The sequence below is a fragment of the Artibeus jamaicensis genome, unplaced genomic scaffold (genome assembly GCF_021234435.1).
Source record: "Artibeus jamaicensis isolate MK-2021 breed Jamaican fruit bat unplaced genomic scaffold, CSHL_Jam_final contig_525, whole genome shotgun sequence".
Lineage (NCBI taxonomy): Eukaryota > Metazoa > Chordata > Mammalia > Chiroptera > Phyllostomidae > Artibeus > Artibeus jamaicensis.
In genome coordinates, this window is record NW_026521874.1 from 15,912,636 (window position 1) to 15,923,621 (window position 10,986).

Consider the following 10,986-nt stretch of genomic DNA (forward strand, 5'->3'; position numbering starts at 1 on the left):
CAGCCTAGCCCTGGAAACCACATGCCCCCCTCAGGACTTTGAGATCCAGGTGGGAGGGGCTCTGTCTTGGTCCCTGCTCTGACCTCTGCCTGGAAACCTGTACACTCGGTACATAAGGTGAGGGAATGTGTGAAGCCAGCCCCACGGGGGGCACAGAGAGGGAGCACTCAGTCCCTTGCCCTTCACCACGTAAGCGGCGACAGACGGTCAACCTTGCGTCTGTATCTGGCAAAACCCATGGTGCAATCTGAGCCTCACATTGTCCCAAGAGGCGGCCAAGGCCTGGAAAATGACCCCACTTCACAGATGTGGAAACTGAGGCTCAGGGAGGTTATGTCCCTTGTTTGGGGCCCCACAGCCAGTGGTGGGCCAGGCCTCTTCCCTCCCTCCCAGAGCCTATCGGTCTTCTCTGGGGGCAGGCTGGGCTTGCTGCCAGAAATAGAAGGTGCCGGTGACAGCCAATATTTCGGGAGCAGCGCTCACAATGTGCCCAGCATGCAGCATCCCATCCAATTCTCCCAACAACCTCTGTTTCTTAACAGTTTGTTGAGCTGTAACTCACATACCATACAATTCAACCATTTCAAGTATATGATTCAGTGGTTTTTTAGTATATTCAGAGTTGCGCAACCATCACTACAATCAATTTTGGAACACTGTTATCCCCCCTCCAAAAGAAATCCTGCGCTACGTAACTATCCTTCCTCAACCCCCTCATCTCTCCGGCTCCAGGCAACCACGGATCTGGGGCAACCACGGATCGGCCTTCTCCATAGGTTCTCCTATTCTGGTATGTTGTGTAAACGGAGCCATCCGTTTACTCCCCAACCACCTTTACAATAGGGCATCACGATTGCGTTCATGTCGCAGATAGAAGTAACTGAGGCTCAGACAGTTGAAGCCTTAGCAAGGGCCCTCTGTGAGGCAGTGATGGGGAGGATGGAAACCCAGGCCTGCCCAACCGCAGCTCTGCTCTTCATCATTAACTCCACAAGTTGGCGGGCCTTGGAGCTCAGTAACTACCCCACTCGTCCCCCTCCCTTTTCCCTGAACCCAGGACCCCAACCCCAAATTCCTCCATCACACCTAGGGGTCTTACCAAGGAAACTGCAGGCTGAGGGCCCCACCCAGTTGTCTGCTCTCAATCCTTCAGGCCTCGGCTCTGCCACCGTTCTCCTTGACTGCTCACCTGTCTTGGCACTTCCACTGCCCACATGCGTTTGCCCATCGAGGCCCAGGCTGCCTAACGCCCTCTCTGTATGGGTGGGAAACTGAGGCCCCGGGGAGGAGTCTGGAGTCATCCAGTTAAGACCAGGCAGAGTGAGGACCTGGGCCAGATACCTGACTGTCACACAAGTGCCCCTGGCTTATTCCAGAAGGGAGGCCCTCATCGCCTCCATCCCATCCCATCCTGAAAGTGGCACCACTAGGCCCATGGGGAAAGAGGGGGACACTGAGGCTCAGCAAGGCCAGTGATCTGCCCAAGGCCAGGCACACTGAGCCAGGACTTACCTGCTGGCTCCCCAACCTTCCCCCAATTTGCCACTCCCACAGCCCCTGGACTTGTCCCTTAATCAGCCCTTATAAAGTTGGGTCCTTACTTGGTGATGAGGACAGCTGGGGCCCCTATCTTCTTTGTCACTGTATACCCACTGCAGGCCGGGGCGTAGAACAGGTCTCAGGAAGTGTTTGCTGAGTGGATGATGGAAGAAGGGAGGGCAGAGAGAAATGAGGGCAGGGCAGGGTGGGAAGTTTGACCACCGCCCAGCAACCCGCACTGCCACCCACTGGTGTTGCAGGGCCTTGCACCCGCTCTTCCGAGTAATAAATCTAGAACTCTTTTGACATTTTGGGTTCTTATGCCTCTTGGAGAATCACCCACACAATCCTGCACACAGTCCTGGGGACTCCTGGCCTCCTTGCAGCTCAACCACAGGCCCCCGGGAGTAAGTACGGAGCCACATGGCCTTGTCCTAGGGACACAGCAGATGTAAATGCACTTCGTGAAAGACGGAAGCACAATTTGCACTTCCGTTGTCTCATCTTGAATCACGAGGCCGCACCAAGCTATGGCCCTTGGCACATAATGCTGCAGTCCAGACACCAGTCCTCTGTCCTCTGCCTCCTCTGTCCCCACATGGCTGCTGCCCCTCCCCAGCGGCTGACGCCAGCCAGGGGCATGTTAGAATGCCTGTTAATGCCATCCAGTCTGGCAGTGTCTGGCAGTAGCCTCTGAAGTGGGGGAGGCATGCCACACCTGGCTCCCCTTGCTGAGTCAGCAGGAACCTGCCTCTCCTCCCCGCCCCTGACGTCTTGGTCCAAGGCTCAGGAACTCTCCTAGTGCTCAGAATGGTGCTGTAGATGCAACTGCCAACAGCTGGGCTTACTGAGGGTTTTCTAGACCAGATATGGTTTTAGGTTTCTTGCCTAAGTTTTCCCAACAAATCCAAATGAAGTTGTCACCACAGTGCCCCGTTTTATAGACGGAGAAACTGAGGCACAGAAAGGAAAGGTCACTTGCTCAAGGTGCCCTGCTGGTGTGCTAGCATTCGGCCTTGGGTCAGTCTGACCTCAGGGGTGGGCTCTGAACCAGTAGAGGAGTAGCCCGCCCCAGTAGTTACTGCCTATTATTTGAAGGTGGCTGATTCTGGGAAGCCTCATACCAGGGACACTCTGAGTGAAATGAGTGAATCGCATTCATGCCAAATTCTCAGGGATGCACATTTTGCTGAACCTCAGCTTGTTTCTTCGTCTGTGGTCATAAAATATTAAAGCTGGAAGGTGCCCTGGTGATTGATATTGTCTAGTCTCCATATCTTACTGGGGGCAGGGCTTAGTGCCAGAGATGCAGGGCGTTTAGTCAAGATGTGCCCAAGTCACAGGTGATTAGGAACAAGCCCAGGACTCAGGACATTATGTCGAGATTCCCCAAAGTCAACGAATGTGAGCTTAGAAAACAGTGTCCAGGGCCTCCCAGCCCAAGCATCTCCTTTCACAGAAGGGGAAGCTGAGATTCACGGAGAGTGGCATTTTCCTAAGAGTGGGATACAGGCGGGCAGAGTGCACCCTCAATGGACCCCGAAGTTCCAGCTTGCTGCTAGCTGGCGTGTGTCCTGGGACATATGAGGTGACCTCTGAGCCTCATCTGTGAAGTGGAAATAACAAAACCTAAAGTATAGGGTCACTGTCAAGAGCATATGCGATGCATGGCCCTTAAGTCAGCACCCAGCACATACTGAGCTCTGAACTCATGGTCTACATCATGAATACTGGTAGGTCCTTGTCATTTTTTCCTCTCTGCCATCTGTCTTTCAGGTCAAACATTTCTCGGTATGGTACTGTGGATAAGACTGTGAACCACAGCTTCAGCCACTTGGTAGCTGGGTGATTTTGGATTGGTAACTACTCTGCGACTCTGAGCCTCCAATGCCTGATCAGTAAAGGGGGTGAAAGACTAGTACCTACCTGGAGTGAAGTAGAAGTAACACATGTGATGGGCTTCATGCAAAGCCAGGTACATAGTAAGTGCTCACAAAATCTGAGCTACTGCTGTCACCTGTTACTTCTGTGGCTATGTCTCTTGTCTGTCACCATCACAAGCTGTAAGGCAACTGGTTCACCAGGAAGGGACTGGGCCCCAACCTCCGGGGCTCTCCAGTCTTGGAAGTGCTAATGCAGCAAGGGAAGGAATAGCTTTGATTTCTCAGCGTCTGCCTGGGGAACAGAATTTCTGAAAATGCTGGATGAAATCCTAATTTTTGCAGTTGTGGAATTGTGTTGGAAGAGTACCCATTTCATAGGTTCAGAAACTGAGGTCTGGGGCGGGAGAAGCGGCACTCGGTCGCATAGATGCAGGGATACAGACGCAGGGTTCCATTCACTGGCGCCCTCACTTGTGCATGTCCCCAGGGAAGGTCCTTTCCCCTCTGAGTGCCGCCAGCGTCTTTGGGAAATTACTTACTACGACTAAAGATGCGTTAGCAGGCAAGACTCCCGCCACCTTTCCGCTGTTCTCGCAGGATGCCTCTGCCCCGATCCTTCGGACACCAGCACCGCTTCTCAGAGCCGGAGTCTTCGGAGGACAGAACAGAAGAGCCCGGCTTGGACGAGGAGGCCGCGGGGGCGGGGCTGACAGGGATGCAGACTTGCCCGCCGCCGCCTGCAGAGGGCGCAATGCTCTCAGGCCACAGAATCTGCCTAGTATTCGGAAGCAGAGAAAACAGGTTCTGTAGTCCAGGACCTCGTTTCTTTCTCTGGAATATGGATTTGATAAGTTTTACAAGGCTCCAATTGGACTCGGGTAAGTTTGTGACGGGAACTTGCAACTTATGTAACTTGCCCCAGTGCGTTCATCTGTAAATAGGGATAAATTCTACCTTCCTTCCCAGTGTATACTGAGAATTGCAAACTGTGGGGAAAATACACATAAAAAGCCCGCACCCTTGTGAGTACCCAGTTATCGGCAGTGATTGTGGTAACGGGCAAAGCACCCTGCCAAGCCAGGAAATGACGCTCTTTTCTTGGCTCCCGCCCTCAAGGAGCTCCAGCCGCAGAACCAGAGGCAAGGTGGCTGCGAGCTGCAGTAAAAGTGCTGGCCCACTGGTGTCTCAGCTTCTTCATCTACACAACTGATGGCCTCTAAGGCCCTCTAGCCGGGCTTCCTTTGACTCTGGCTTGTGAAACGCAGCCCCAAATGGCTTATGATTACTGTAAATGTATCCGGTGGAGTTGATTTTATAAGAAGTCACCACCAGTTGGCATTTATTCATTCAACAAACTTCACTGAGCTAATACTATGGTACCAGGCCCTATGGATGCAACATTGAATAAGAGACAGCTCCTGCCCCTGTGGATCTCAAAGTCCAGTTAGGAGACAAACAGCCCTTTAGCACATGATGTTTGGGCCAGAATGAAGGAAAGGCAGGGGGCTGTGCAGCCCAAAGGAAGCAGCTATCAAAACCTTGGGGGTTAAGGAAAGCCCCCTGAAGGGGGTAACAACATGAAATGGCTGAAGAATAAAGAGGAGTTACATGAAGGGGGAAGGTGTGAATATTGGGATGGAGTAAAGGATTTTATTTTATTTTAGAGAGATGGGAAGGACGGGAGAAAGAGCAGGAAAGAGACACTAATGTGAGAGAGAAGCATCCATTGGTTGCCTCTCGCATGTACCCTGGTCAGGGCCAGAACCCATAACCTAGGCATGTGCCCCAACTGGGAACTGAACGGACAACCTTTTGCTTTGCAGGATGACACCCAACCAAGCCATGCTGGTCAGGGCAACAAAAGGATTTTAGACAAGCAGCTCAGGGTGTGAGAGAATATGGTAGAATCGAGAATTTCATGGAGGTGGGCCTGGAAAATAGAAAAAATTTGGGCAGAGAGAGATGTCCATTCCCTCTAGCCCTGTCCCTCCTGAGTCACCGTGAGAGGACATCCTTGTGCCCTTCTGTCTGTGCCTCAAGTGTCACCAACCATTTGTTCACCCACTGCACACACATCCTGTGCTCCCAGGGGCGAGCACCGCTCCCTGCACCCACAGGCTCGTGGTCTAGGAAGGGTTGGAGAGCAGAGGCACCAGAGACTCCAGCACATGCATCATCTACGTCTGGGACATGCACTTAGGTGATGAGCAGGGTACAAGAAACCAGAAAGGAGAGGACATGGAGGATGAGGAGGGCATAGACCAGAGAGATGAGGGAGGAATATGTTGCTGGGAGTGGTCAGGTAGTGAGTAAAGACAGGGAGGTGGGACGGGGCGGTGTTCCAGAGCCAGACTGTGAAGTTTTGTGTTTGGCAAGTAATTTAACCTTTCCAGGCTTCAGTTTGCTCACCAAAGCCTCTTACAGTGGATGTGACAGCTAAACGAGATAATGTGTGTAGAAGACAACACTTAACGTTGTTAGGAGCTCAGTCAGTGAACTTGGAAGGTTGGTTGAGGCCAGATCAGAAAGGCAGTTCTGTTGCAGTGGCACTGGCTCAGAATGCATATCCCCAGGCCCCTCCATCAGAAGTTCTAGGGTATCTGGGCATTTGCATTGGAGACCAACACAGAGGCAGAATTGTTATCTAGATGTTAACAAAAAGCACATTATCAACACTAATTCCCCCTAAAAGACAGCAAAGACCTCAAGGTCAGCTCTGTCTCCTCCTTCCTCCACCACTAACCTCCCCGGAAGCCAGGAGGCAGTTCTGACCCCCGGCGGAGCTTTCACTGGTAAGTGCCTCTGAGTCCCCGATCCATGTGTGCCCTGGACTCCAGCAGTCCATCCATGGCCAGCGCCTGGCTCAGAGCCGGGGAAGAGGTTTCAGAAACTTCCCTGGCACTTCCTGCCCCTGCTGGTGTTTGCTGCCTTTGGGCGGTGCTAGGCTGCTGCCAGACTGCGCCCTCATACAGCTTGACTACAGAGCAGCGGGCGAAGGTGCAGCTTCCCCTGAGCAAGTCAAGCTTGATTTATGTCCAGCAAGCCTGGGGCTGTGCCCACTGGCAGGGGCCTCTTCAAAAACCCAGTAATGCCTTTTTTTAAAAAAAGATTTTATTTATTTATTTATTTATTTATTTTTAGAGAGAAGGAAGGGAGGGATAAAGACATGGAGAGAAATATCAGTGTGTGGTTGCCTCTCACATGGCCCCTACCAGGGACTGGCCTGCAACCCAGGCGTGTGCCCTGACTGGGAATCGAACCAGCGACCCTTTGGTTTGCAGCCTATGCTCAATCCACTGAGCGACACCAGCCAGGGCTTCAGCAATGAATTTTTATCCAACAGACAGTTTGCTCCTTAAGTCCCAACACCTCCATTCAAACACTTCAGCATAGCATTGTTCAGAAATATACTGTGAGTTGACGTCTCCAGAATGAAGAGATGAAACCCCACTGGAACCCTTTTTTTCTGAGAGCCAGTGTGGACACTGTAAAGTGCAAGAGCTTGGGAGGCACAGCTTGTTCTGTGGCCTTGGCAGGTCACTGCCTTCCTCCGACCACGATGTCCTACTCTGCACTGGAGGACGACCCTTGGACCTGGCAGGGGTGCTGCAGACATCGCGTATGTAGGCAGTCAGCACACACGGGCAGGTGCTCACCACACAGAGCAGTATCGTTGCCAAATAGTCTTCCTGATGACTCGAGATCTACACTGTGAATATCAATCATAACTTGTGACTGCTTTCTACTTATCTGTCCTCTCAGGTCGGATCATCAAGAAATATGAGTCAGCCATCATTTCAATGTCCTGACTGTATCGTCTGGGAAGCCGCCTCCCTCCAAGTCAAGGCCAGTTTTCAACCTCCCCTGCTTCCACAAAGGGGCCAGAAGGAGCCCCAAAGCAGTCCCTGCCAGCTCTGCAGTGGAACTGGGAGAGTGCAGGGTCCTGTCTCAGGCAGTGGCCCTGTGGGACCCCAGTAAAACCTTCCTATGAACATAAGAGGTGGCAGCACAATCTTGTAGTTGACCATATCTGCTGTGGAGCCCATCAGACCTGGGCTCCACCACTTACTAGCTGTGTAACCTTGGGTAAGTTATCCAACCTCTCTGGTCTTCTATTTCCCAAACCATGAAGTAGGGGTAGTTTTACTTCGTAGCACTGCAGGGATAACAGAAAGCAGGCATAAGAGCAGAGGCACCCTCTTCCCTCCTTAGATGACAGCCTTTACTCCTATTGCTGCCTCACCTCTTGCTCTCAGTAACCACATGACAGCATTAGAGTACGTGTAACGTAGCAAGCCTCACCCAGCTGCTAGAACTGGTCCAGCAGGAAAAACCAATGAACCATCTAACTTCCGGTCTCAGGAACCACAGCTGGAGAATCATTCATCCACAACTGCCCACAGAGGAATCTAAAGTAGGGGAGACGGGGCAGATCTGTAAACCCACCCATCAGCTCCTGACCTCTGTGACGGGATTCAGCTGCCTGTCAGGTGCCCTCCCAGGGCAGCAGACAGTGGGCAGGAGGGCGAGCAGGCTTTCATCAGCTATGGGCTGGTCCCCTGGTGGATGAGACTGTGGCTAGGACACACGCAGGGCAAGCTCATGCAAAACTGCACGTAGTTCAGTTTTTGCTGTTTGCTTCCTAAATGAAGTGGGGGAGGGATGCTGCCTCCCCTTTACTATAAGTCAGATTTAAGTCCTGCAAAAATAGGATACTTCTAAGGAGGAGAGAACAGAGGGAAGGGTAGGAAAGGATAAGAAGGACAGAGAAATTGGAGGGGAAAGAAGGAGGGATGTGCTAGGAAAGCGGGGGAAAGGGAAAGAGGTGGAGAAAGGAGGGGCAAAGAAGGGGGAGACAGAGAATTCGGGGCATGATGAACATGAACGGGGAAGAGAGACAAAGAGAAAAAGAGACGCTCAGTGCTTTATAGATACAGAAAATAATTGCTGAACTCAAAAAAGGAAAAGGTAATACTAAGTGCAGGGTGAGTTTGCAGTCAATGGCAGGACTTGAGACCCAGAGGAGGTCACCGACTTCACCGCTGGGGCTCGGAGGCTCCAAGCCTGAGGGTGACGGCCACACTTTCAAGCCCACCTTTCCAGTCATCCTGAGGTGGTCTCCGCGGAAAGGCGGCGCAGGCCGGGAACTGTCCAGGTGCCTGGTGCTGAAATGTCCTGTGATCCTCCGCGTCTCGGGCAGGGCTGCACAGTCCTTCAACAGCTGCTTGTTAAGCACTCACTGTATTTCAGCCATTGTTCCAAGGGCCGGGTAAATCAGCAGTGCATAAAACAGACAAGAGTCCATGCCCTTATGAAGCTTACGTTTAAAATTTTTTTGCTTTTTAAAAAAGTTATTGTTCAAGTACAGTTTTCTGTCTTGAAGCTTACATTTTTAGAAGAGGAGACAAGATAAGGTACAACTCCCATGTTAGAAAAAGTCGAGTTCTATGGAGAAAAAAAAAACTTATTCTAGGGAGCACAAGCTTAGCAAACACACCCCAAAACAGTGGTCGCATGCTGTTCCCCGGAGAGGTGACCCAGGGGCACAGGAGGCCAGGCCTGGAAGGGGGCCCCCACATAAAGGGTGAGCTGACACTGGGCCATGGGCACAGGAACTCTGCAGCGGGCAACCTGTCAGAGGCCAGACCCCAACCCCAGCCAGCCGCCCATTTCCGCTCTGGGGGCCTCTCTTTCCTGCACTCTTAGGTCACCGAGGTCTCCACTGTGTCAGAAAGATGGGCTTCCACCCCATGCATCCAACACCAGCTTAGTTAGACCTGGATGGTCTGAGACCCTGCCACTGGCCCAATGTGGGCAACTTACCTCCTCACTCTGGCCTCAGTTTACTCATCAATAAAATAGGGGCAATGATCCTTACCTCATGCACCAGGTTCAAGAAGGTACCAAGGAGAAAGTGCTGGCTGTATTCATGGCTGGGATTCTCGGTCACTAGGGTCTTATTCTTCAGAGACTGCAGTGCTCCCCACAGGGTCTAACCCTGCAGACACTGAATGAAGTAACAGCAATGCTTAGCTGGTGTTCAGAGAGCTGTGCTGTGTTACCCTTCAAACTGCAGCCCCACTGCTGAAAAGCACCACCCTTGGGGTCTACAGGAGCCCAGATGGCAGCCCAGGGACAGCAGGGGTGGGCCCAGTTCTGAGTGGGTCCTTCAGTGTGGGCCACGGTGGGAGACACCTGGAGGCAAGAAGAGCCTGTGGTCGGACAGGTTTGGGAACCCAGCACGTTCCACTCTCCTTTGGTGGATTCCCAGTGTTTACCACCTAGTCCAGGTTCCAAGAGCCCTACTTAGCCACAAAACTCCCCCTTTTCTCTCCTTTTTTGGATGAACACCTATCATCCTCCTGAAGTAGGTGCCTTGGGAAATGCTGAGCTAGGATTGGGGCAGGACTTAAGAATCTTTGTCCCAGGGAGGAATTTTAGAGCTTCCTGGGGTTCTGTCACCTGTGTTTACTGTGTGCCTGTTACATAGCAGGTGCTCAGTAAACACACGATGGATGGACGGATGGATGGATGAATCTGTTGTTCCATCACTTCCAAATGGTAAGAATTGAAGGAAGGAAGGTAAAAGTGATTCAAAAATCAAAGATTCAGGGTAGAACAATTTTTAGTCCCTTGTAGACCACAAGTTTGGCGGGAGAACTGATGTAATTTATTCACATAATGAAAATGGAGTGGTAAGTGTGATGCGGTGGGTTAGCAGTGGGGACCAGGGAGGGAACAATGAACTGAATGTGGGAGTAAAGGAGGCCAGACATGGCTTCTTGGAGGGGAGCCTGAGGGGCCTTTTGGGGCAGTGACCTGAGAGCTCCCACCCTCATGTCACTTCTCCTGCCACATCACGCTCGAGACTTCATGCTCGGAATCCACAGGCAGCTGCTAGGCCATGGCTGTGGCCCCCTGGACTTCACAGAATCCATCTTGGCCCCCTCCCCCTTTTACCTGGCCGCTCCCAACACTGCCCCTTGCTGTCAGCTGCCTGTCAGCCTTCCCACATCCCAAGGATGTCTCTGCATTAAGCAGATGACTGAAAAGACCCAGTGGAATGAGGCTCTAATGGTAAATTTGCAAGCAGAATGACAAGTAAATAGGGAACCATATGAAAGAAAGGGGACCCTGTATAAGGCCCCCCCCACACACATAAAGTGCCATTCTCAGAAGCCTCAGACCAGACACTCACCTCCATCCTCCCAGCACCAGCTGCAAAACAGCTCCTCCACCCCCTGCAAACTGGAGCAGGCCTGGGTCTTTAAATAGGGGGAAAATGCTTCATCATGTTCTGCTTCTCCATGCAAACCCAGAAACTCCCTTCCCCCTCCTGCCTCCTCCCCAGCGCACTCTCCTTCCAGTAAAACGTGGTTAAAGGGACAGCATCATCGCTTCTGCATCGCTCAGGGTCTGCTCAGAATCAGGGGGCTGAGAATAAGGTGGAGGGCAAAGAGAAAAGAACTGGCAGAGGACTTTTCTGAAGGATCAGCCTGGGCCCATCTAGGGGCCCCACTGAAGGAAGACCGGTGTAAACTGAAAAGGTAGTAGGGGTTGAGAT

General features: G+C 52.1%; 1 long non-coding RNA gene across 1 annotated transcript; it reads right to left on the reverse strand.

The window, feature by feature from the left end:
- Window positions 1-7,676: 7,676 nt before the first annotated feature.
- On the reverse strand, window positions 7,677-10,686 carry LOC128628063 (uncharacterized). The gene is made up of 3 exons (XR_008392392.1): window positions 10,621-10,686; window positions 9,301-9,429; window positions 7,677-8,867 (listed from the first exon to the last, which is right to left on the reverse strand). It is a non-coding gene; the product is annotated as an uncharacterized LOC128628063 (long non-coding RNA).
- Window positions 10,687-10,986: the final 300 nt, after the last annotated feature.